General features: G+C 37.0%; 1 protein-coding gene across 1 annotated transcript in view; it reads right to left on the reverse strand.

Annotated features, from left to right (window-relative positions):
- Window positions 1-27,520, reverse strand: part of NEGR1 (neuronal growth regulator 1) — a 914,829-nt gene that overhangs the window by 123,237 nt on the left and 764,072 nt on the right. The gene's annotated exons all lie outside the window — the stretch shown is intronic.

The raw sequence follows: 27,520 nt of genomic DNA on the forward strand, positions 1-27,520 counted from the left end.
CTTACAACTTTTCACTAATACTAGTTTTCTCAACAATATAGTCTTTCTATTTTAGGTACCTAATAAATGAGTGGCTTCTGTCACCAAAATAGAAGAGAGGCAAATTTAATGTCAATTTCTGGAGGCTTCTATAATAGAGGACTCTGCATAGAGAAAAGGGTTTATAACACATGATTTTCCAATCTTGTTCTCATATTCCAAGCCCACACCAAATATAGTTGTTTGCTTCTGTATAAGCCTTGATGCCATAGAAGGACAATTCTCCAAATAGCTCAGAGGACGTTATCATAACTGGATTACACAATCAAATAAGAATCTTGAACTTGTAAACTCCTACTCTGTCAGCACAGTAGTTTGACCAGAGATTGCTTAGCTTTCGGGAACTTTGGTTGTTTTTACAAGGATCAGATTTGAGGTGTTGTTCCATCATCTTAATAATCAATGTAAGCAGTGAAATATTCTTCAGGAGGCACCAAGTGGGCTCTCCTGATGAACAACAGTAAAGGTTCTCAGTGCGACTTTCTTATGTGTCTCATTATGTGGAGAATCAGAGTGAGTGCTCCAGGGTAAATGGCAGAATATATCATCGTGGGCAATTGCATTTACTGTAGGGAATGGTCTCAGCAAAGAGATGATTTTAATTGTACATAAAACAGAGGTGAAGAGAAGTTCACCAAGACAGGCATTTTCAACACTTATGTGGAAAAATGAGGTGTCGTGTAAAACAAGATTTTACTTCGTTAGTAAATGTGATTTTGGCCGTGACAAGAGGAAATGCTATTATATTAAAACAAGGTATTCAGGGCATAGAGTGGTGTTATACGAAGGAGCCATTTGTAATGACCCTTTCTATAGACCTCATTAATTACTGTTTTATAACTCTGCATGCACAACATATTAGAATTGTCCAGTATCAAACCCCTTCGCTTCTATGTATTTTAGAAGGTCATATTTGGTTTTTGGGTTGTTATTTTATCTGGTTGCTATTACACAGCCCTGACGTGTGTTGAGTTATCTTTCAGACTGTTGAGAGATAACATGCGTGTGTGTTAAGGCAAGGCAGAAATTAATCCTTTTGGTTGCCATGGTTTCATCTGAAAGCTCTGACTCCCAATCATTGTGGAGTGGAGGTAATGTCATTTTCACAGTAGAATGAAGAGGATGTTGCCCTGGACCACAGTTAGTGCTGATGGAAGCCACAGAAGACAGACTGTGAGCTAGTTGGATACCGAAGGCAGAAAAGGCGACCCTTCCTTTTTACCTTTACGGAGAGGCCCATAAAGGGTATGTCAGTCCTCTGAGGGCACTGGAATACCAGAGACTTTGTGCAGAGAGGGAGGTCAATTTAGGCATTACACTTTTGCCTCCAGGAAAGAAACGCATGATCTGTGAGCATATACGAGTTGTAGCTGACATCAGAGACCATATGGTATTACTGTCTAATATAGACAGCACTGTCCTGGTTGTGAGAAGACTTAGGTTCCATTCCGTCTGCCAACCTTAGGTATGTGCTTCTAACCCAAGGTCTTGTTTTTACTTTTCTGATATATAATTAAGAAGTTATATTAGTTGGTCCATATACTTCCCTGGGTTATTTTGGTTCCCATCAGATGGTTGTTGTTTAAAAGGTGGTTTAGCACAGTGGTTGGTTGATAATAGAGGTTCTGGAGGAAACCTACTTAGGACCAAATCTTGGGTCCAATACTTAGAGGCTACGCCCCCTCTGTATGTTTGCACATTTAATAAAATGGAGATAACAATAATGTCTACCACTCAGTATTGTAGTGAGGGTAAATGAGATAATGCATACAAATCACTTCACACAGTGACTGCCTGGAAAACAACTAATCATGGATCTATAAAAGTTAACTTATCTTTTAAATGAAATTAAGGTAAATGACCTTTAAAGCCATTAGTGCACTATCAACACTTTGTTATTATAAGTGACTATCATATAATTTAACCTTAAAAGTAAATATTTTTTCCCTCAAGAAAATCATTTCTATTAATGAAAAAAACTATAAAAATATTTCCAAATGTTTACAAGGGAAAGCCTACATGTTAACATTATCTGCGTTCAACCACCAAAAATTCACTGTAACTTTACAAATGCACAAGATTATTCAGCTTTTTTTTTTTTTTTTTTTTTTGAGAAGAAGTTTTGTGCCTAGTGAAAGGAATATGCTACACGCAGCTATTGTTTGCCAACGCTGGAGTGTGTATGTGTATGTGACACGGTAAGAGAGGATTCACAGAGGTGTAAGAATTAAAGGGTTGCATTAAGTATCTCTGTATGTGTGTATACCTCCAGGATCCATTTGAAAACAAAGCCCTATGTGAAAACTAAAAAAAGCATGTCTGTTAATCATCCTGGTAAATATCCTGAGGCAGTAGAAATGTTGCTATACTTAATCTTGGTCAAAACTACTTCTCTGAATATAAAAATAGCCCCTCAGTCAACCTAAAGCCAGTTCTGAGTGAAGAAAATGTTTTCTGTGGTAACAAAGGGGCATTAATAACAAATGGTACATTCATATGCTTAAAAATATTAATACAACAACTTTCTAGACATGTTCACAGTTGCTCCAACATATTTCTCTACTGGATGAGATTCTGAGAGGACAATTTTAGAAAAATTTTGGCCCATGCTTTTAATTCCTACGTTGAAATGTTTGTTCCAGACTTCTTTTAATAAACTACCAGCTTTTGGTAATTGTAACATTGACTCAAAAGGCCATTGAAGAACTTTGGGTTTTAGTGAATATTTCATATGGCACTCTGATGCCAAAGACTGTGTAATTTTCATCCTTATACAGATAATCTTTAAAAAGAATCTGATGAGAGTGTGGTGTCATTTCTGAAACATGCCTCTCAATATCACAGAAGAATAAAAGTCTCAACTTTCAGCAAACACACTTGGTTTTCTCTCTAACACAAATCAGAATAAAAATTAAAGTAAAGGGAATGTAGTTAAGGATACAACAAGGATGCAAAAGAGGAGTAGTAACCACTGATATATTTATTAAAGTCCATTGTATTGATGTCGTGCAAGGAAATGCAGGGCCTAGACACCTGGTAATTAAAACTTGGACTGTTTGTTGTCTTAAACCTACAGAATCCTAATTATCAATACTTTCAAGGGCTGAATTGCAACCTGTGTGCTCTTTCCAGTTCTTCCCCATGTATGGCTGGGCAGAGGAATGGCTTTTAGTGGCCACCTTTGGATTTTTGTTGGCATAGGGCTCCCCAAGGAGTTGGCAAATGACCAGATGCTTTGTGATACCCATTTCACTGTATTAGCACACTACTCCTCAGTTTGACATCTTGGCTCTAAAAGGTGGTTTGATGAATTGAAATCAACACTATTACTAAGACTTAGCCAAGTGAAGTATGCCTTTCATATGGTTGGAGTCATAGAGAAATGGATTCAAATCACTGCCACATACTCGCTATGAGATCTTTTACAAGTTAGCAATCATAGGTAAGATCAGTTTTTCATGATGAATCACCAAGATCAGACACCTAACATAGTGACTGACATATAGTAGGATGATACTGAGTTTTGTATCCTTCTTCTCTGATCGACATAAAAAATTTCTGATATCATAGAAGTAAGATCTTAATCTCTAGCTATTCTTAGACCCTATTTGGGCAATATATTTGTGAACAAATGAGTAATAAAGAAAAAAACTAGTAAAAAAGTAGTAATAAAAAGGCAGCTTGATGATGGTGACAAATGTCCTTCAAGTATTGGCTCCACTGAAAATATGTTAAATGAGTCCACCTGTTGGCCAGTGTGAAATGGCCTACAATGACAAACTGACAAAGAAGGATACTATGGGATCTCTCTTTCAGGCAGTAAAGTGGGTTGCACTCACATCCAGCTTCTGTGAGCCAGGTGAGTTGAAGGACAGGTTAACATGGAACAGCAGGAAGAGAATAGGCTGGCAGAATACAAGTTACTATGGTCCTCCTGACACTCTGTTTGAAGCTATGTGGCAATGGTACAGCTTTCTCGGATACTAATGCTAGCAGAAAACCAGGCCTACCAAGGAGCAGCTATGCTATTGGCTCAGCTAAGGAAAAAACACAAAAGGCAGAGCTTTGAGAAGTAACCACAGAGGCTTTCCTAGAGAAGAGCTGCCTGATATTGCCACACTGACAGATCAGGTTATTATGAAGTTATTAATTCCTTTTTCAACACAAATTTTGAGAATATGCTATTGAATATTTTCCTGACATTATGCTAGGTGTGTTGATACAGTGGTGAATAAGACAAATTCCCTTCTCTGGAAAATATACTGTAAGCAAGACTGGCAATAAATAAAACCAACAAAATAGTTACATAATTCACACTGTGGTAAAACAATGGAAAATAAATATGGGGTACTTTAGGAGCATGTAGCAGGGGAATCTATCATGTAACTATGATACCTGCTTAGGGAAAACCTCTCTGAGGTCCGAAACACTAAACTTTAGCGTCCATATTTGAATTATGTACTTTGTTCAGGCTGGTGACAGACAACAGAAGGGGATGCCACATGGGTTCATTGCTGGTGTGAGCCTGCTAACAACAATTTTAGCTACAGCATCGTCTGCACTGGGCAATGCTCTTGAGAATATGAGACGTTGAGAGGGCATGACATGCTGTGCTCTCTGAGTAGCAAGGTACTGAGTAAATGATCCCAGTTAGAAGCAAAGGATGCTACGGCCTGAAGACATTTGAGAGGCTATTCTGAGCCCACCCGTTCATCTAATAGATGAGGAAAATGAGCCCCAGACAGACACAGTGATGTGCCCAAATCATACAGCCAGTATACCACAGAGATGGAATTAGAGGCCCAGGCTTTTTACTCCCGATCCAGTGATAATGAGGAAGAGAGAAACCTTGCAGTGCTCTACTCAGCAACATTAGTCTAAAAATGAAGAATCAAAAGGAGCCAAGTCTCTTTAGGAATGTGCCAGGGTAGGTGTATCATAATTTCATTCATGTCATAAAATTTGGTCCTGATAATTCCATAAGGCAAGGAGAGTAAGCAACTAAAGATCAAGGGCCCCGCAGCAATTTTACTTGGTGTCAAAGTCTGACCTAACCAATCCTGGAACACATTGAACTTTGGAAAACTTTTCCTTTTTGTCTTAAACTGACTTGAAAAAGTGCAGTTGTGTACAGATCTTCTCCGACTCATGATGGGATTTTGCCCCAATAAATCCTTCGTAAGTTTAACATATCATAAATAAAAAATGCATTTTTAAAATTACACTTAACCTCCTGAAAAACATCAAAGCTTAGCCTCTCCTACCTTAAATGTGCTCAGAACACTTACATTAGCTTATAGTTGGACAAAATCATCTAACACAAAGCCTATTTTATCATAAAATATACATATGTAATTTATCAAATACTGTACTGAAAGTGAAAAGCGGATGGTTGTATCGGTACAGAATTGGTGTAAGGGTATCAGTTGTTTACCCATGTAATCATATGACTCACTGGGAGCTTTGGCTAGTTGCCGCTGCCCAACATCATAAGACACTATATACCACGTGTCGCTATACAGTGGAAAAGATCAAAATTTAAAATTCAAAGTACAGTTTCTACCGAATATGTTTCACTTTTGCACCTTGGTAAAATCAAAAAATTAGGCCAAACCATTGTAAGTTGGGGACTGTCTGTATGTGTATATATAATAGAGTATATGGTGATATATGTGTGTGTATATATGTATGTATATACAGTACGCATATATGTTTGTACACACTTACACATAAATACATATATGATGTTCACACACACATGCACATATATGCATGTACACCCACAGGCATATGTGTGTGTGAATATGTGCATGTGTGCATATATGCACATGCACACAAGCACATGTATACACACACATGTGTGTATACACATATGTACATAATTATTATATAAGTATGCATAAATGTATGCATGTTGTATGATATGAACATATATGACCTGATAAACATTTTAAAATATTTATTTCTTGCCTTTCTCACTGGAAAATAAGAATCACAAAGGCAGGAACTTTACCTGTCTTGTTATTGTATTCTCAATGCCTAGAACACTGCCTGGCACATAGTAGATACACACTAGAGTATTTACTAAGTGATTGAAAGAACGTGTATAATTGCATATATGTATGGGGTGCATCTGCTCATGTGTGAATGTTCTGATGTGGACATTTGTACACACATACATGTCATGCACCTGTGATAATCCTACAAAATCTGCTGGAACAGGAGGATTCGTGGACAGTAGTGACTCAGACGCCAACCAACATCTTAAGGTTACAATTTAAATGGGTTCCCAAGATGAGAGGGCTTCTATTACTGAGTGCAAATGGAAGTTTCAGCTTTGTTTGCACATAAAAGCTTTTTCAAAAAATGGATTTTCTTTTTAATTAGGCAGAATTGAAGCAGTTACTATTATGCAACTTGAAATAGTAAAGTCTGACCAAGGTACTTGCTGCCCTGACCATATGATAATTTTTCTATATTTTATTCTCCCGTCATTTAATTACAAGATGTTTCAGTATCACAAAGAAAGAAAAGATAATGCAGGAGGGCATAATTAGTTGGACATAAATGTGTCCTAATTGCACAATCTACTGTACATACATAAAAAAGACATACAATTTCAGTTAAGTTTGGTTTTAGAGATCAAACTGGCTTCAGGTTCAGAGCATGTAGGTTTTTCCTGGTCTGTATCTTCTCGTAGATGTTATTAACACCGAGACCTTTAATAAACTCAGAAACAATTTAAGTTTAAAAATTTGAGCAGAATATTAGTTATGACTGATTTTTACCCTGAATTACATATTTCAATGAAGCAAGTTATTCTCAGGCACACAAAATTAAACCCTTGGGAAATGAATCCAGGGTAGAGCACCAGTTGGTTCAGTTGGATAGAACATTTAGCTATTAAAGTTTTATTAGGTTTTCAGCCTTATATAAAGTCAAAGCAGTTGTTTGAGCATTTTTTGTTTGTTTGACTTCCTTTGCTCACCACAGCTGTACTTGAGGAAGATGCAGTCATAGAAGAAACTTTCAGAAAACAACCTTGTCTATACGTTGCCTGGCCAAATTCAGTAACCTCTCAACCTTCCTCGAACTTGTAGGCTCTTCTTTCCCTTCCTGCTCACTAAATGTTCCTACTATTTGCTGAAATAGTACACGTATAGTAAGATGTATATTTTTTAAGTGACGGTTTGTCTCATGTTCATTTATCTAAATTATTCGAATAGTAGTGTATTTTTGCCAAATAAACACTGGTTTTGCATCAAAAGTGCCCAGAGGAATGGATAACAAGAAAAGATAATCTATGCTGGCAGTCAGGAAACTTGAGTTAAGGTAGTGTCCTATACTAGTTCAGTAATTTTGGAAAAGTCAAATTCTTTGAGCTTCACTTTGTCACCTAGAAAATTGGGGTAAGTATCTCATAGTGGTAACACTGAATAAATTAACTAACTTCTTTAGGTCTCAGTTTACCCAGCTATAGAATGGGGGAAATAATCACTTGCCTTATAAGATGATTGTGAAAATTAAGTAATTTCTGTAAAGATTTTAGCATAGCGCCTGGTACATAATAGACACTGAAAAAAGTTAGTAATTATTATTAACATAATGTAAATAAGTTTCATAATTATTATTATATTCTATGTAATGACAGACCAGGATGGAAGATTGTTGGGGAGGTGGGTAGGAAGCAGTCTGAATAGCTGTGGCTGGTATCAGTAAGTAAGTTTATAATTCCATTGAGATTCAAGTTACTTTATAGGAACACAGCAAAGTACAGTGGAAAGAAGGTAGACTTGGGAATCTATCCTGGCTCTGTGATGAACTCTTCAGCCCTGGGCAACTTATCTAACTTCTCTAGGACTGTTTCCTCAATCAAAAATTGGAGCAGACAGCTGAGAGAGAGAGAGGGAGAGAGAGAGAGAGAGACAGAAAGAGAGAGAGAGAGAAAGAGAGAGAGAGAGAGAGAGAGAGAGGGAGGGAGGGAGGGAGGGAGGGAGAGAGAGAGAGAGGGAGAAAATGTCAGTTGTCACAACGCTGGTTAGGATCAGAATGAGATCAGAATTCAGATTTTCTGACTGCCAGGTCAGCTCTCCTGCTTTAGCAGCTGATTGGCTGCTGGCTCCACTTGTTAGTTCATGTTCAAAGATTATTAACTATTATATGCCAAGTGCAATGTTAGATGCCAGAAGTATAACTGTGTGCAGCAAGAGACAGTATGTCGCCCTGGTAAAGCCCAGGCCAGTAGGTTTGGGGGGCGGGGTCCCATGCTGGATTTAGAGAACTTGGGCTGAGCTCAAAACCACAGATCAGGGTCTGCTTGTCTGCCTTTGACCTGTCCACAGAAGGAACAAGGTGTACTTTGTACTTAGCAGGAAGGAGCATACTACATGTGTTCCCTCACCTCTCAGGAGTTTCGCTTTGAGCTTTGCTGACTTCCATGGCAACTGCCAAAAAGGTTTTGTGGAAAAGAAAATCTCTCCTGAACTATCCCAGCTTGGAGGTGATTAGACTGCTTTGAAAGCCAATGCCCTTTGCTGATTTCAGGGTTTCATATAGCCTTCTACATCCCAAGTTGGTGGATAGTCCACCGTCTCCTGTATTTTCTTTCCCTCTTTCTGTTTCTCTGTCTCTGTCTGTCTCTCTCTCCATATTCTTGCCTTAACTTTTTCGCTTTTGTCTTTTAACTGTGTGTGGGCTGTGGCACGTTTGTAGACATGATTCATCTTGTGACAAATCTCCCCAAATTTCCATTTCCTATAGATTTGATGAGCAACATGAAGCAGGCAGCCTTGGCAGCTGCCTCTATAGGAAGAATCAGACTTGTTGGGAGAAACTCAGGCTATGTGTAGAGAAGTGAGGCATAACTTGAGGGTTGACAAGGATGCAATCTCTCTCTCCAACTTCTCTCATGTACATGTTTCTACATTTTGGATCCTAATTAACTATGTGATTTTGGCATCATTTGCTTCATTCCTCCCTGTAAAATTAGCAATCTGAATATATGGTATCCATGATAGAATCCAATTCAAAGATATTATGATTTTATGGATCAAATTGTTATATCTGTGAAGAGGAATCTTGGTCTTATATAAGCATATGAGATACACTACCAAAAGCAAAAGTAATCCTTTATTTCTTTGGTCATTAGTGTCTCTACCAAGTTATTTAACCGGGGTTTGGTTGTAGTTAGTGTAAAGATGAATTGACCAGACTTTTCTTTAATCCAAATAAATAAGGAAAGCCCATGGCACACATAGTTTTCAAAAATGCTCATTCATTACATAGAGGGTAAAATAATTTGACAATGAAGAATAAAACCACTTGATTTATTTGTTAATTAATTAATTCATCTATTTATTCAAAAGTCGACTAAGTACCTACTATGTGCCAAGTATTATACTACGCACTGAGGGTACAAAGATAAATAAGACAGCACTCACTTTCAATTGGGGCAAAATAATTAAAGTAAAAATTGATATAACATAAGCATAAAATATAAATTGTTACCAAATAAAGAGGGCAAATATGTTTTAAAAGGTGTTGATTTTAGTGGCATATATGTATTGAGTACCCGCCAGGCAACGTTCTAAATGCTTTAAACACATTAACCCTTCTACTCATCACAACAATCCAGGGAAGTGGTTACCATTATAATCCCCATTACTAAAGAGAAGAAAGAATTATGCATAAATAAACTGAGTCACCTGTCCAAGGTGACACAGAAAGTAAGTGGCCTAGCCAGAATTCAAATCCAGAGTGTCTGGACTCACTAGAGCCTGTGCACTTAGCAATTAAGCCTTAGTAGGTATTACAGTTCATAGATGCTATTGGTTAAGAGGTATTACTCTGGACTTAAGGAACACGTGTAATATGAGTGAAGATCTGCATCACCAAGTATCAGTTTTCTATATAAAGAAGTGACCTATTGGTTGGTGCCTCTTATGTAAATCATTTCCAGCTACTAGCTAATAAGGCCACACATTTAGATGGATCAGAATGAAGTGAAAAACTAGAGGGAGGCTGGCAAATGGGTTTGACACACAAATCGCTGTTAAAGTTGTTTGTATTTTATTTTTAAAACACATTTTCTATTATGGCAAATAACTGTGTCTTCCGACTTTCTTTTCTTCCGGAATGTTTTGATGTTTTGGATGTTTTCATATAGCTAAAGTAAGAGGTGGAAAATCCTTTATGAATAGCTCTCTTATTCTAAGTTTCTTTGTCTGAATCTTCATTTCACTGCCAATTCAAAGCAATAGTCCATTTCCTTGTTGTCTGATACTGTCCATCTAATTTGTTCATTTGTCAAGAGACAGAGACAATAGACTGGGAAGTATTTGTTTGCGGATAATTAATTGGAAATGAGAGCACGTGTATTTTGCAATTTAGCAAAATCACTGGAGTGGAAAGGGGATAGACTGTTTTTGCCACTCATAGTCTACTCTTGTGTCTTTCCTATTTGGGAAGAGGCATTCTAAAAACTGGACTCCTAGCTCTGCAGCTTTAATATGTCTTGCACAAGAATCAAAACAAGAATGGTCCACCACAGAAAGAGAAGATAAAGTGAAAGATACTTAGAGATGTACAAAAATTTTAAAAGTAAAAACGAGAGGTTAATAAATAGGATATTCTTCCATATCAGTGTGACCCAAACAGAAGTGTGGACTGTATGCACATCTTAGACAACTGGCCCAGCAGAAGGAAAAAAGAGCAGCGAAGAGCACTGCTTTGCCAGTTCTGCCACAGCCATGGCCCCGATGGTGGCCAGTCTTCAAGCTGGCTTCTAACGATCCTGACCTTGGTATTCACATCATTGTACCAGAGCTGCTGTGTTTGGACCAATAGGCTGTGGCAGAAGTGATAGTATGTCACTTTGCTCTAGATTTAAAAAGCCAACACAGCTTCTGTCTTGAGGGCTTCACCCACTGCCCACCCCTCTGATCAGTAGCTTGGGAAAAGGCATGCTATGAGCAGCTCTATTAAAAAAAACCCACGTGGAAGTGACTGAGGTCTCCTGCCAACAACACTCTGAGTGCCCTTGTAAGCAAATCCTCTAGACTCATCAAACCTCAGATGACTACGGCCTCAGCTGTCACCTCGATTGCTGCCTCATGAGAGACCCTAAGCTAGAACCACCTAGTTAAACCACTCCTGGAATCCTGACCCAGAAACATGAGATAATAAATGTTTGCTGTTTTAAGCCAATAAGCTTGGGGTAGTTTATTATGAAGCAAAATGTCACCAGAGTAGACCCACCACCTCTCGTCTTGACATGGGGCTGGTTCTGCCATCATGATGAGACTTTCCATAGCGGGTGCTTTTCTGAGCAGCAACATTCCTGCTGCTTAGGGCATAACACTTCTCTGAGATAGCTTTACACTAAATGAGGTCACTCCATGCTGCCGTCCAATGCAAGCGATTGTAAAGATGGATTTCATAGGGGTTCAGCCCCCAAGGTCAAAACTGTGCCCTACACATTTCTCAGCTTTCAGAAAAAAGGACACAAAATTCTTTCAGGCATTGGGCTCCAATCTGGATATGACTTCAGCTTCTTGTAGCTGTTGCAAAGACATCTTACATTCTTGGATATTCTTGACGTTTGAATCATGTGTCAAGATGTTGTTGATTCTAGTGATGGCAGAGTTTCATCTCATATGCACAGCAGATTGTTAAAACATGCCGAGGCTGTGGTGCTCCTCTCCATTCTGCTGTTCCCAAATTTATTGTCACTTCAGAAATAAACTACAACATATAAAGGAGCACTGAGAAGGCAGCTTTAAGAGCCCTGGGGTAGAGCTAAAAGCAGCTCCCTTGATTTTATGTTTGAGCCATCTGGTGCTTACATCAGCTACCACTTGTTTTCAAATATATATTATTTGCGACTTTGTGGAGCTGAATAACATGAGCCCCTTTGGTACAGCAAATATTGTCAACGTACAGTGATTTAAATAAAAGAAGGAGCTAGTCATTTCATATGAGTCTGTGTGGAGAGAAGTTGATGGCGTCCTTGTACCGAGAGTAAGAGAGTTCTTATACTAAGAGAAACGTCTAAAACTTCAACCTCCTGGACACCAGGAAAATAAACTAAGCATTTTCAGAGAAACATCTGTGTATAGAGTGAAGGCTAGCGTTTATTGAGTGTTTGCTATATCCCAGACATTGTGCTAAATACTTTAAATGCTTTATTGAATCCAGAATAAATTAGGCGATGCTGCAGTAATAAGCGATCTTAAAATCTCAATGAATTAGAATAACAAATATTTATTGCCTTGCTACATGCATATTTATATATCCCTCAGAGATCAGGTTAATTGTCATGTTATAGTACCATTTGGAAAGAACAAATGTTCTCCTTGGTCAACTTGAGAGGGAAAGAGAATGTTATGCATTGGTTCTTCTACACTTTGATATGGAAGCCCCACATATGATTGCTCAAAATCTCATTGTTTGAAACTAGTCACATGATCTTGCCTAAAATGTTGCCATATTCCTGGAAGGAAAAGAGAATCAGATCTAGTTTCTTCTGCTAGAAGTCTGTAAAACACATTCTTTTAACAGACATTTTATATGTGCAGAAACAAGGACACAGAGAGGTAAAGTGATTTTTCAAGGCCATTTACCTAATAAGTAGTGGAACTGGGTAAATATAAACCTGAGTCTGTTAAAACCCAAAGCTCTTGCTCTTGAGCATTACATATGGAGGAGAGAATTCCTGGCCTATAGCAACACTATTGAAGGGAGGTGGACGGTCATAAGGTATCTATCCTGCCTGCATAATATTGTTTCATGGATTTTTTCAAATATTTATTCTGTATCCCCTGAATGAATGAGGGCAGGGACCGTGTCAGCATTTGACCACCATTGAAAGCTCAAGTTCCTCGTGTAGTGCTAGGCACATAGCAAGTGTTCAGTAAATTTTGGTTGAAATCTATCAAATGGATTCTAAATTTGTGACATGAATTAAATAGTGTTATATATACCAGAGTCTGGAAAGTGCACTTGGTGCTGCTTTAGGAATAATAAGGAAGTTCCCAATGATCTATACTTCTGTCCTCATTTATGTAGTAATATAGTAAAATTAAAGTATATTATGAATTGCCCACTCCTCCAAATATGTAGCAGTATTGTAGGACAATCACTTCTACTGTCAAAGGCCAAATGGTCGAATGGTCATTTAATCTTTGAGTTTTTTTGGCTTCTCCATCCTTCACCACTAACCATGTGTTGTGTGGAGCTCCCAAGTTCAACACATATTAACTTCTTCATTTATGATCATTTTCATTCTCCTTCTCATTGCCATATTACCTTTTAAGCCCTTCACAGATTTTTTTTTCCTCACTCACGCTAATCTATAAGTGGCATAACATTTTAAAGTTGAAACTGTCTGGACCTTGCTGTGCTACGTCCTTAAGAGCTTCTTCCTCTACTAGGTTCTGGAGTTGCCATTTCCTAGAAACACCATTGCTTCAAGAGACCTTTCCAGGTTCTACCTCACACCTGCTCCACAGGATCCTAAAGCTGATTTTTGGCCTCTCACCCAATTTGTCTCTATCTACTGCTGTGGACATGACTTTTCTTGAATCCCTTCATGCAGGAACAATGTGACCACAGATATGAAACATTCACGCTCTCATCCAAACCTGAGATGCATGGTTCTCAAAGTCTTACTTCCTTCTGTAAAATGCTCTGTATCCATAGTCAGCTGCTGCTCTAGCTCCTAAGACCATAGCCTAGACTAGTGTGCGAGGGATACCCCCTACCATCCACTTTCAGCTCCTTATCCAAATCAATGGGTAGGAGAGATTGGTCCATGCTTTTCCATGGTACCGGAAAATCTACTTGAATTATTTAGAGCAACAATCAGCTTGTGGGATAGGATTTAAGGAATTCTGTTCCCTTTCTGGGGTCCTGAAATATACCACCTAGGCAAAATATGAAGTCAGTCCTACCTACATAATCACCACTTTAAGTGTATAATACATCTCTCTGGATATAACTTAGAGCACCTACATCATGGGCATTATGCTGTTGCGGAGACCAGCATTATAAAAGAAATTTACTATACCATAGTGTGGAACTCTACATTTTATGCCCTTAAGAAGAATTTTTATAGGTATTATTTATAAGTACTTAATTAAATAATATTGCAAAATCCATTAGGATTGCCAATGGAATTTCTCCTACCTTAACACAGAAGTGTAAGCATTACTCTTTAACAATATGCAAGCATTACACTTTCACAATGATCTTTACTTCTTCAACAAGTGTAAACATTGAAAGTATCCAAAAATAAATCAGATTCCATTACAGACAATCATGAAGGAAAAATCAATCGTAATTTTATTTAATTGAGGGGATTTTAATTGTCTGTTCTCCTATTTTCAAATAAATGAGAAAGAGAAATTGAGAGATGCATTGCCTGATAGGCCACTTGTATAGCTGAGTGTTTCAAAGGCATATTCAGACAACTATACACACATTTACACACATAGATGTTTATAGCATATGAATACGTACACAAAGAATAAATTCAGATATATTATTCAGTGTAATATTAAAAAAAGGACTAGAAATCAAGAGTCCTGAGGTCTTGTCTTTTCCTGCACTTACTCATGTTTAAGATCCTGGGCAAATTACTTTGTTTAGTGAGCTATAGAATGAAAAATTTAAATCAGGGCAAAGAACACGTATGTTAGTTTCCTCTCTCCCACACATGGTAGTCACTGCTTAGCGATCAGGGCATTCATTTCCACTGGCCAGGATGGCAGTCTCAAAACCCTTTCCAGTACTAGGCTTCAGGCAACTCCTCCAGCTGACTTGATTTTACACCTGATACGAAGTTCATTGGTCAGCCGGGGCAGATGACCCAAAGCTTCCTTTTGTAGCTAATTTTTAGAGGTATATTTTCTTTCCTACTGAAAGGATTTGGAGCCTGAAAATAACTCATTTACACTCATGTGCATAATATTAGCAAAACAAGTGCTATTAGCAAAAGAAGTGTGAAAACTTCTATACCTTTAATCACAGATATACTTTCTTCTCTTCCATCTCTTCCTCCTCATCCTTTTTCTCCTTTCTTCCTCTTCTTCTCCATTCCCTTCCTTTTCTCCTCCTCCCCCTCTTCCTCTTCCTTCTTCTTATAATGCATTGTTTATAAATAGGCAAAATAGGTTTTATTTTACACCATATACTCCAGAGAATTTTACAACTGAAACTCCCCAATTCCTCCACAACATAGAAAACTGGCATTGTCAGGAAAAGATGTTTCTTTGCATTTGACCTAAACATAGTGACATACACTATATTTCTATTAACTTTTTATAGCACAGATTTTATTTATTTACAGTCCATATCCTTCCAGAAAAGAATAAAGTAACCTCGTAAAAATTACATGTACTGATGATGTAATTTCCTGCTTTTTTCTTTTTTCCCCATTATTAAAAATTCTACTGAGTATATACTTTCTAGAAATGAGATTATATTTTGAACTACATTCCTTCCCATAGGATACCTTTCTTAACAGCATATACCATTGTATCTTATATTTTATACTTATCCTCTTTTTAAGTGACCAGTCTCATCTGTAAATTTTCCTATGTCTATAAATAATGAGGCTATTTCCAGCATTTCAAAATGAGTAATTAATTGCCTAGCCTGGAATTGTCTGATATCAAAGAATTAATGCCTGAATTAATTTTCAACTTATAACTGTTTTCATTTACACCTACTTCCTTGGTAGTTATTTAAGGCAATTTCATCTTCCCCATCTGTGGCTTATATGTTAATGTACTTCATTTTAATGAACTCACTTTAAGCCGTTGAAATAGGCCAGACACTATCAGAATATGTCATAAGAGAAATCTCACTCATAGATAAGCCTTTCAGATGAAAAGGTTTAAAAGGAATGGTACAATGGAGATATTTTTAAGTCATAGCTGAGTCATAAGTCATCTGAAATATATTTCTATAATGGGTTCTATCCTTTTCTAGGAATACAGACAAGGATTCACATCTGTTTGTGAATAGTTTTTAAAGTTTTTACCTGAGACTGTGGTTGTACACACAAGCCAATATGCAAAAAAAAAAAAAAAAAAAAGTTTAATAGCTGATGGCTTTCAAAAAATCTTGTTACGTGACTGAACTCAAATTTGAACGTGTAAATACAGCCCAGTGTCTTTATATTATTAGCATACTCCTAATAATTACATTTAATTAGGTACAAAATTCCTGTCCTTATTTAACATATTTCCTTTTGTTAGTATCAAATATCTTCATCATAGAACATTTTAAAAGTAGGATTTAATAGTAAATTTTGCTTGCATGAAAGGACTTTTATTGCAATAACCAAATCAGCATCCTAAATGAAGAGTCATTGCTTTAATTAATACTTTTGAGAATTAATAAAACTAATTTTGTTGTTTGGCTTTCATCTTTATGCCTTTCAGACATATTAGATGCTAGAGCAGGCAAATAAAAATGGTTAATCATTACATAAATAACTTAACTTTTTAGCCCTAAAAACATTTCTTTTTTAGAATATTGGTTTTTCTATTACTGAAAAACTGGGCATTAATGAAGTATAAATGAGACAGGTGTCAGTCAAGTGCTAACTGCATGTATTATTTTGCTGATTAGACAATATTAAGTTGCTAATTAGAGACCATATTTTTAAAGGATGGAATACTAATATAAAAATCAAACAATCTTATTATTCTCTTACTACTTCAGCTAGCAGAGGCTAGTTAATTATCAGAGGGTATTCTTTAGTTTCCAAGATAGAGAATTTCTGTATTTAGGAAGAATGAGTCACTTAATTGTTCAAAAGGTTAAGAGTTCGCAGCCAGAAAATCATTCATTATATTGGGGTTTCTCACCCTCTGCATCCTATTATTGCCCTCAAGTTCCAAGAAGTACAACATAGGGTATTAAATCTCCATTCTAGGATAGGACTTCTTCACAGAGCCTTGCTCTCTTCCTTTTCCTGGTAAAAAGATTTGGGCAACCTAGAAGAAAAACTTGAGGCCTAATTTATTATTTCTCTTAATTAGAGAATCATTTGGAGCATCAAGCTACTGGATTTTTTCTCCTCTGGATTTCATCAATTAGGTTACCAGAACCAAAGATACCCTGCATGTAGAGCCTGCTAGAAGGTTGAAATGAGAGGAGTTCAAGCATTTAAAGTGGAAGCTTCTGAGATTCTAAAGTCCCAGGAAATCGAGAGCCTTAAACTCAAGATCTTTTCAGTGTTTCCAGTGAAAAACACCAAGAAGTACCCCAAAAGTACTCAACAGTTTTGCTTTCTCCATCCCTCCTGAAAGTGCAACTCTTTCAAAGCAATCCATTTTTCCTCCAATAGATGGGGAGCAGTCACTTGGAATTCAGTTTGAGAAAGCATTACTAGCCTTGTAAGTAATGAATTGAGAAGCCCTAGTTGGATATTGCTGCTCTGTACTCCCCTCAGTCCCATTACAGATCACATATATTTTATATCATATCCCAGTTTAAACAGCTAATCACTTTCAAATATCTCTAAGCAAATAGATATTTCTTACATGCCAACTATGACTGATTGGTAGTGGATATCTGGAGGCTGCAATTTGCTAAGTAGCAAAAAGAACCAAGGCTGATTAGCAATGTCTTCCAGGGGAGAGAAGAGGAAAGATGTCTGTGTGTCATGTTACCCTCCCCACCTTAGAGAGAGAGAAAATTTCCTTTCTGAATCTTGGTTCATAATATTACCTCCTATATAAGGATAGACATTTTTAGAATATTTACTACTTGCAAAATATATATAGATAAAGATGACAGATATGTGTCCTTTGCCCATAAGGAAGGAGAAAATGAAACTTCTACTCTAAATCATTACCAGGAGTGAAAATTTCATGAGTCCAGCTAAGTATACACAGAACATAGGAATAGCCAGTCAATGTTCAAAGTTTAATATTTTGCCAAATTCTATTCCCTTCACAGGTAATTTAAGAAAATGAAGTCAGCAAAGATCCATTAAAAGTAAATAAATATTCTTTGGTAAGACTGTACTCTATCTTTGAATGGATGAGAATCACTTCTGGTGCTCCTTTGTTGCTCTCTGTAGCCCTAGGGATTGAGAGTATCTGCAAGTGTCCTTCACCCTCACTGGGGTATTAGTAATACATAAGTTTGAGGAAAAGATCCTTGAGAAATTCTTTCAGGTTTTTGTTAGGTTTCTATCTGATAATGTTCTTAAATATCAGCCTGTACATTTAGTAAAGGGTATTTTCTATGATGTTATGTAATCTAAGAAAATATGAATATAGGTCATCTCATACTTGACATAACTAGATCATAAAAGATGGTACAGGGCTTCCCTGGTGGCGCAGTGGTTGAGAATCTGCCTGCTAATGCAGGGGACACGGGTTCGAGCCCTGGTCTGGGAAGATCCCACATGCCACGGAGCAGCTGGGCCCGTGAGCCACAACTACTGAGCCTGCGCGTCTGGAGCCTGTGCCCCGCAACGGGAGGGGCCGCGATAGTGAAAGGCCCGCGCACCGCGATGAAGAGCGGTCCCCGCACCGCGATGAAGAGTGGCCCCCGCTTGCCGCAACTAGAGAAAGCCCTCGCACGAACCGAAGACCCAACACAGCCAAAAATAAATAAATAAAGTAGCTATAAAATAAATGTATTTGTAAAAAAAAAAAAAAAAGATGGTACAAAGTACTGAACTTGACATAGCTATTTGGAGAATATTATTTAATGTACTGTAAGATATCATTTACTAAACCTCTTCTCTTTAGATAAAAATAACGTAGTTTTTAGATGAATTCTAAGAGCCCAGATTCATCAAATTTTAATGCACAATAGCAGTCTCTACATTGCACTGAAACTGGGAGTTTTCCTGATGGATTTTAGCATTTGAAGCACAGAACTCACATTTCCATGTAATATATCTGAAAATCTTTTGCCTTATATGTCTGAGGCAATCTGCTCATTATCTAGTCAAGAGATGGGCCAGACAGAAAGTGGGAAGTATTTGCTGAATAGAGAGGTGCACATAGCTCTATTAGTGAATGGAAAAGAATTTCCTTACTGTCTGAAGAATTAATACAATGTGGCCATTATGTCAAAGTAAATGTCTTGGTTTACTTAGCAATTCCAGAAACATTTACTAAGATAATGTATGAATCCTGGTGCACACATTATCTTGGATATACATAAAATTCTACGAAAAATCATCAATGTGCAACAAGTCACTGTTCTGTCCTCTCATTGACAACGTTTTGAAATGAATTTTGATCTATTTCCTAATTACACACACAAGTCAATGGACACACATACTCACACTCACACAACCACACTCAGGGAAAATGAAACATAAAAGAAGAGAGAGGGAGAGTTATATTCCCAAAGTGCAAACATGGAGGGGAGGAATATATATTCTGTTCTGAAGGTACACATAAATGTTCAATTAACCTATTTCTCATGTCTTTTTTTATGACTACATATGGTGACAAATCTTCCTAATAAGAAGGGTCACAGAACAACAGATGTGTAAAATAGCAAACTGAAAACACCTCAACAGATGTATAATTTTTATTTTGCATGAAATGAATAGGAATGTGGAAAGCACATTTGGCAAAGCATGAAAAGCCCTTAAATTAAGAAGGCTATGAGTTGGAATGGTTTTAGAAATACTCTATGGATTGATTTGAAGAATTCAGGAAAGACCTTCCCCACTGCAGACACCCACATACTGTAAAGCCTGATAGCTTGTAGTTAAAGAATTAGTTCCTTAAGGTACGCATAGTTCCTCTCCCACATTTCTTTTTGGAAAATGCAAATGCCTTTCCAAAGGACACATCTGAGAAACAACCTCCTTGAGAATTGCACAAAATAACTGGGAGAGACCCTGGAGAGATAGGAAAGTAGCAGAGTCTTAAATCCTGAGTTGGTATGTGAGAGCTTGGAATTGCTGATATTTGAGTATGGTAGAGCCTGGGGAAGTTGGCTCTGTTCCAGATAAGTGCTGGCTGGAGGTTGCATTTAGTTCTCATGTCTCTTCAGTCTCCTCCAGTCTGTGATAGGTATTTGGTGTCCTTCATCACCTTGACACTGAAACTTACTGATTGGTATTTTGCAGAATATTCTTCAATTTGCATTTATACATTTGCGGGAAGAATACCACAGAGCTGATGTGCCCTTCTCTTCTTACCATATCAGGGGTACATTATATCACTATGTCTTATTACTGGTGATATTAACTATAATTGTTTAGTGTGAGAGTTTCTGTGATGTTTTTCCACTGTAAAGTTACTATTTTTCCTCTTTATACCCCATTCATTAGCTGTGAGTCACTAAGTCCAGTCCATAGCAAAGGGGAGAGGAATTAAACTCTACCTCTGGAGGATGGAGTATCAAAGAACTTGTGGACAAATTTTAGAATCAGTACAGTAATGTATACATATTTGGGAGGATATTTTAAGGATATGCAAATAAATTGTTTCTATTTAAACATTTTCCACTTATTTTAAAATATATCAGTAGACCATACCTGCAGCAATTACTATTGATACTATGGTGTTCTGACAGTGGTTTTAAATTTCTCATTCTTAAATTTGTTAATTGGTATTCTTCTGTAAGGAAGGATTGCTCCTCCCCCTTTTGTCTATGTATTAAATCATTTATTATATCAGTATGGACTCGTGGATATTAATTTTATTCTTTGAGTTATAATCCAGTACTATCAGTACTTATTTTGTAGGTCAAATTGTTCCAGTTTTTGTCATTTGAAGCTCTTTTGGGAAGTTCCTGTGTTTTTTTGACATGTCCCTCATCCTTTTTTTTTAGATCACTTCCTTACATCTTGGTACCTCAACATATTCTAGGCTCACCTTGCATTTTACCTGCCCAGTCCTAGAATCAGCCTTTAACCCAAGGATGCCTGGTTTTGTTTATTGGAGAGTGGTAATAGGAACCAAGATCATTGGAGACACCAGCGCCTCGCAGATTTGCTCCTGTACCTGTTTCAAAGGATGATAAAATATCAAAGAGGGAAAATCCTACGGATAAAAAAGAAAATATGGAGATGTCACGTCATACAGAAAATGTAGGACTCTTGGAACAGATTTTGAATAACTATGATTCTTTGACAAGAATAGGTGAATCTTCAGACAAAAACTTACTAACTAGATCAAAAATAGGATGGAATCCTGAGAGGAGAAACAGGTGAAAACAAGAGATTGGAATAAAAGCTACACTGAGAAGAAGAAGAAAAAAAAAAAGGTGCTATATGTGCTCATCGCTAATGGGGTATCATGCTTGTAGGCTTCTCAGCAGGCAGTGTCAGGGAATGTATGGATTTGTATTAACGCATGTATACACACATCTATATTTATTTCTGTATGTATTTGCGTATATATTAAAATCAACATAAAATTTCATATTGATATCTCAAACTCCAATAAAGTGCCACGTGATTAATTCTGGAATTTTGTCTTTGCTTATTTGTAATTCCTTTCTCAGACAATGGGAAAGCTGACTCTCATTATCTAATACATTTACTTATTTGTTCAACCCTAGTATATATGTAATATTAGTTTCAGAATTGCTAACCATAATCTCATGAGAAATAAATTTACCAGTTTGAGTACAGTTCATTTTTATCTTTAGCCTTACAGTATCAAATCAAAAGACAATTTTACAAAGTTCCTCAGATCAGCTCCTTTCCTCCTCACCTGTTCCATTGTGGGTATGTGATTCATTTGTTACACTGTTAGATCCATGTGTCACAGTCTGCATTCTATCTTGGGTTTTCTCAACATCCTATTTAATTTTTCAGATTTGCATAAAATCAGTTCACTTTTTTATGGTGTATATTTTTATGGGCTTTGACAAAGACATAAGATATCCACTACCCCAGTACCATGCAGAATAGTTCCATCATCACAAAAGTTCCCAGCAAAGTATTTTGAAACCAACCAACAAACAAAACAATAATACTTCAAGCTTTTTATCAAATTCCTAAGACATGTATTTGAAGTGCCTGCCAGGGTTAACTGTTATTGGCTCTGGGTGGATCCTACTATTTGCAGGGAATCTACTACTCAGAAAAACACTGTCAAATGTATATTCTTTTACATGCTAATATCTCTTAGGCCAATATAGTTCAGGTTACCATTCTGGCAAAAAATCATCAGGGACTTCAAACGCTAGGCATATTTTTTGGTCTTCAAAAGACTCCCAAGTTCTGTTTGGACCTGCTTTTTCAACCTTAGAGTCTACCATTCCCCCTTTGCCTATTATATTCTACTCAGTGGTTCTCAAAGTGTTGTCTGAAGACAAACTGCATCACTTTCACTTGAAGTCCATTGTCTATGGTTAACAACTACATGGATAATGTCCTGGTCACAAAGAAGCTGTGGTGATGATGGAGATGATAATGATAGTAACTGTATTTGGAATCATTATTTATAAAGAACTTTTATATGTGTATTTGCAAAGAACTTTTACATGCACTTTTATAAAGAACTTTCATATGCAACTTACAGTGATCCTGAGAAATATTAAAAGCACCTATTGTTACAATATCCACTTAAAGGGGAGGAAATTGAGTCTCAGAGATTATCTCTAGGCTAAAAAGCTGATAAACAGCAGAGCTGGGACTTAAACCCAGATCTTCTTTTTCAAATTTCTTTCCCTTCCCATTATCTATGTTGAAACCCTTCAGTGCTATCAGGGAGGAGAAGTAATAAAATCAACATTCCCTACATATGATTTCAATATGTTCCAGGCATTGTATAATTTTCCATCATATATCTAATCCAATTTACTGTCATTCTTTCAATTCTGTAAGGCAAATACTATCAGATGAGGACACTAGGACTTTGAGAGGCAGAAGAAATTTCCCAAAATCACCCACCAGATTTCAATCCCAAGTTGTTTGAGCACAAATTCCATCTTTCTTCCACTAGATCACACTGGATTTTTGTTGAGGTGATTAGAATTACCTTTAGCTCTCAAACCCAACATTTTGTGCCTCATGAAGGACCAGCCAAGATTCTAATAGCTGCTATCTGAGGACAGATTTGATACTATATAAAAGGGTGAGCTAGATATCCATTCTCTTCTCTGAAGTAGGAAAAAAGTCTCCTGACTTTTGCCTCCTAGCCTGATGAAGCCTGGACCTAAGGGAAAAATTCTCAATAGCTTTAAAAAAGAGTGTAGCTTTTGCTAGCTAGCTAGAACTGAGCTTGAATCAGTCTCCACTTTGCACTAGCTATATGGAGTTGGACAAGTTATTTACTATCTCTGAAACTCAATTTTATGTTTTGTAAAATAGAGAAACTATGCCATAATGCTGTAGTAAGGAATAAATAACACGCCATCCATAAAGTCCTTAGCACATCCTGTCCATCATCACTGCCATCAGGTCTCAGGGCAGGCAACTCTCAATCTCACTAAGCCTTTTTGACAGCCCCACTTTCCTCTTAGCCAGTAAAGTGACTGAGTGAGTTTAAGAAGTTTCCCATGAACATAATTAAAGCAAGACTCTAACACAGATCGATGGTCCTATTAATTTTGAGTCAGCATTTATATTCTAGTTGTTCCCATAGCCAGTGTGACTATTTGTCCTTGTTTGCCTGGGACAATCATTATATAATTTTTAATAGAGCCTTCTTTTACTCTCAAAAGTTTCCCAATTTGGATGATAAACTATATGGACACATATATACTTAAAAGGTTTTTTGTTTGTTTGTTTGTTTTTGTTTCTAATTCTGTACTCACTAGTTCCAATGTCCTTTACTCCGTAAGGATAAACAGAAGGGACTTTCTTAACTGGATAATATTATGTGCTGGCTTGAATTGATAAAATACCAACCTTAAGCCAAATTTGAGTGATAACTCTAAACATTTTGTATACTGAAAATAAAGCATCTATTAAAAACAAACAGTCATTTGATAAAGAAATGTTTAGGGTCCCAAATTTTGATATCGTTATTTCTCCATACACTTTGGTGTCCAAATAGCTAAAGGCAACCATGAATCCTGAAAGCACAGACCATCAAAATCCTGTGTGGCCAATCACGTTGAGTTCTAGAGTTTTCAGAAGAACATATGGCTTAGGTGTCATTTTAGTATCTGTTCTGCCTACATCAAAAAAAGAAAAAAGTGACAAAGTATTCTTTTTATGTTATGTCTTTCTTTCATGAATATGCATAAATATAGAATTCATGAATCACTAAGACGTAGGAGACTGTTAAATTGCCTTTTTGCTAGAGTTTAAAAAAACATATGATTAACCATACTTTTCACTCTGAGTAATTACAGTTCCTTATTTAGAGGTCATTTTCTGAATCTGTTCCACTACTGGCTTGTGGGCTGAAGTGAAATGAAGGCATAAAGATACACTAATGATGAATTATTAAAGCTCTTTCTAATTCCTTTGCGGCTAAAAAGCTTTCTAGTTACAATGTAGGTGCCAAAGGTTTGATTCAGATTATCATGAATAAATCACATAGATTATCTGGCAAAATAATATTAATAAAATATAATAATTTAAAAATAATTATAATAAGTAATAATCATAACAAACTTTCTTATCAGATCTTACTCTGCTTTGTTACCTTTTCTGTTGTTATCTTGACATCCATTAGAAAGCATAAATTTTCCCTAGAATCCAGAGAAGTTGTATTTCCTTTTAAAATGCTGAATATAAATCTTCAGGTTTACCTTGTTATTTTTCCTTGTTCTAGAACAAGGATAGCAAATGTATTGCAGTGCTTACAATCACTCCCATCACATACATGAGAATATTCATCTATTTTTTTTCCCATACGCACCTCACCGTCATTTTCCTCCCAAGCATTCAAGACAGGTACTTCCAAGTAAGCAGCACTAGAACCCAGATGAAATCTGTATACCTTCTCTAGAATAGATTTCCTAAGGCACAAGGCAGAATGTGACCTTTGAGTTCTCACTAACCTTTAAAAATTGCTGCAGACAATTATGTGACTACTTAGCTCATTTTTAAATCTATAGTTGAGGGGTTTCATTCTCCTTTCCTTTAAATCACTTGTATAGGTGTAATGGCACTGATCCGGCTATCTTTTTCTAGATTATGCTGTGGTCTTAAAATCTCAGTGACTCTGACAACAAAATTTATTTCTCGCCCACACGACCTGTTGACTGTAAGTCAGTGGCAACTCTGCTCCTTCTCCATGTGTCTTCTTCATTTTAGGGCCAGGTTCAAGGAATATCTCTTACCTGGCTCATGACCTTCTCATGACAGAGGGGGCCTGAGGCAGAACAATGAATAGTATTGGGGCTTCTGTTCATATGTGGGGTTCTGCTATTTCATTGGCCAAAGCAAGTCACATAATCACTGATATCAATGGAAGGGAGGCCTTGCACATCATTTAGAAATTGGTAGTGATGTACAATCCTCTTGCAGGGAGGGAAGAGAATATTTGTGAAAAATCATAGAATCTCCCACAGGCATGTATTTCTTTGTTTGCTGTTTGTTTTTTAGAGAGTTATTGCTCCATCAACATATTGGGATAGGAAGAGATAGGACGACCTGCTATTTAAGTGCTGTAAGAGAAGATTCCAAGTTTCCTGCTGACTCTGGGAGACACTATCTCCTGGAAAGACATATCTATGGCTTTTGCCTAGGAGCTGGTACATAAATTGGCTAGTGCATGAACCCAAGATATGGTTGATTTTTCCCTCAGTGTTTTTATGCTGCTTTGCATCTGGACTCTATGAGCTAGATCAGAGAAAGCCCACAGAGCATTTTTTCAGAATAATGTCCTAAATGCCCACGTAATTTTAATTACAGACCCAGCTTAAATGGATAATTCAAAATACGCTCCAATCATACAGAGGGAGAGTAAATTATCTTCTATTATTTACTGTAAGAACTAGAAAGACAAGTAAATGGTTGCTAGGCCTTTTGCTATCACTTGGAGAAAGAGAAAAGTATAAAAATGGTAAAACCATGAGCCTGGAAGAACGTGAGATTTTTTTGTTGTTACATTTTCTTAACGAAGGAACTTTGAAAAGTAAAGACAAAGAATTTTACTGAGAACACTTGTCTTTCTAGTGTAAAGGAGAGTGATGACTTTAATCAATAATTTTTAGCATTTGAGAGCTGGCAGCAGTGGCTGAAAGAAAGAAAGAATCACAGAGCTGAGTGAAAGTTTGGGGAACTTGTCCCAGCAGGTTGACATGCGATGACTTGAAAATGATACACTGTTGGTGTCCTTTGCCTGACTACAGGTGATAGATGACTTTGAAACAAAGCAGGCATACTGATCAGAAAAAACACAAAACCCCAAAAAACCAAAACCAACCTTCCAATCTATCATTTCAAAGTAAATAAGTACTTATTTTTGAAGGGGAAAAGATGAAGGACAAAGGCACTCTGTGTTTATTAAAAATCTGTACCCCTGCTACTCAAAGCTTTGGTATTATCTGGGAGCTTTTCGGAATGCAGATTCTTAGGCCCCAGCTTAAACCTACTGAATCAGAATCTACATTTTATCAAGATTCCCAGGTGATCTGCATGAACTTGAAAGTTTAAGAAGCACTGCTCTAGGATGATGGCTCCTTGCTGGGGAACGTCTGTACATCACCTAACACAACCATCACCACACAGTCATCACATTTGTTTCCAAAAGTTAAGAATGAGTGGACTTGATATCAGCTCTCATAAATTCTACAAAATCAAATACATGGTAACTAATGAATCCCCTAGTTTTTATTTCCCCCACTCTGTCATCTTCTTTTGCTTTTATTTATTTATTTTCTCTGAAAACAGAGAAAAATAAAAGTTCTGCTTCTTTAGCACCTCAGTTTTCTACATTCAAAACCCACTGCCCCCTCTACTCGTATTTTATCTGTCTTCCTCTCCTCCCTTAGTGCTCACAGGTACACAGATGTACTCTAGACGGGAAAAAAAAAAAAAAACCCTCAAAATTTGATCAAATTTCTCTTTTGTGGTTTAAAGAAATAAGGAAAATGTTATGAATAACTGTTTTATCAATACCAATAATTTTCATAAAACTGCCAAGGCAACAAATAATGTGTGCATATGATAGACTATTTAAAACTATGTCCCACAAGGGTAAAACTGGAACTTGCAGATCATATAGTCTTTGACTCCGAGCTAGAACGGGATTTAGAGATAATCTTATCCCACACCTTGAGACTTTAAGGTGACCTTCCAAGCTCTCCTAATGCAGAGCCGTGGTTAGAATCCAGGTCTTCTGATTCTCACTGTGGGGTTCCTCCATTTCTGCTATATTTCACACTGCCTCTAAGGATAAGCTAAGAGCACCTGTCAATTAGAAATCACTAGGGAATCATATAAATTTTGCATGGCATTTTCAGGTGAAGAACCAGTACTGAGATCCTCTCCCCATACCAGTCAATAGCCCATTTATTGAGAGGTAATCAGGTAGAATAAAATGGTAGTAAAGAAAACACTCCCTGATGGTTCCTGGGA

This window comes from Balaenoptera acutorostrata, chromosome 1, assembly GCF_949987535.1.
Source record: "Balaenoptera acutorostrata chromosome 1, mBalAcu1.1, whole genome shotgun sequence".
Lineage (NCBI taxonomy): Eukaryota > Metazoa > Chordata > Mammalia > Artiodactyla > Balaenopteridae > Balaenoptera > Balaenoptera acutorostrata.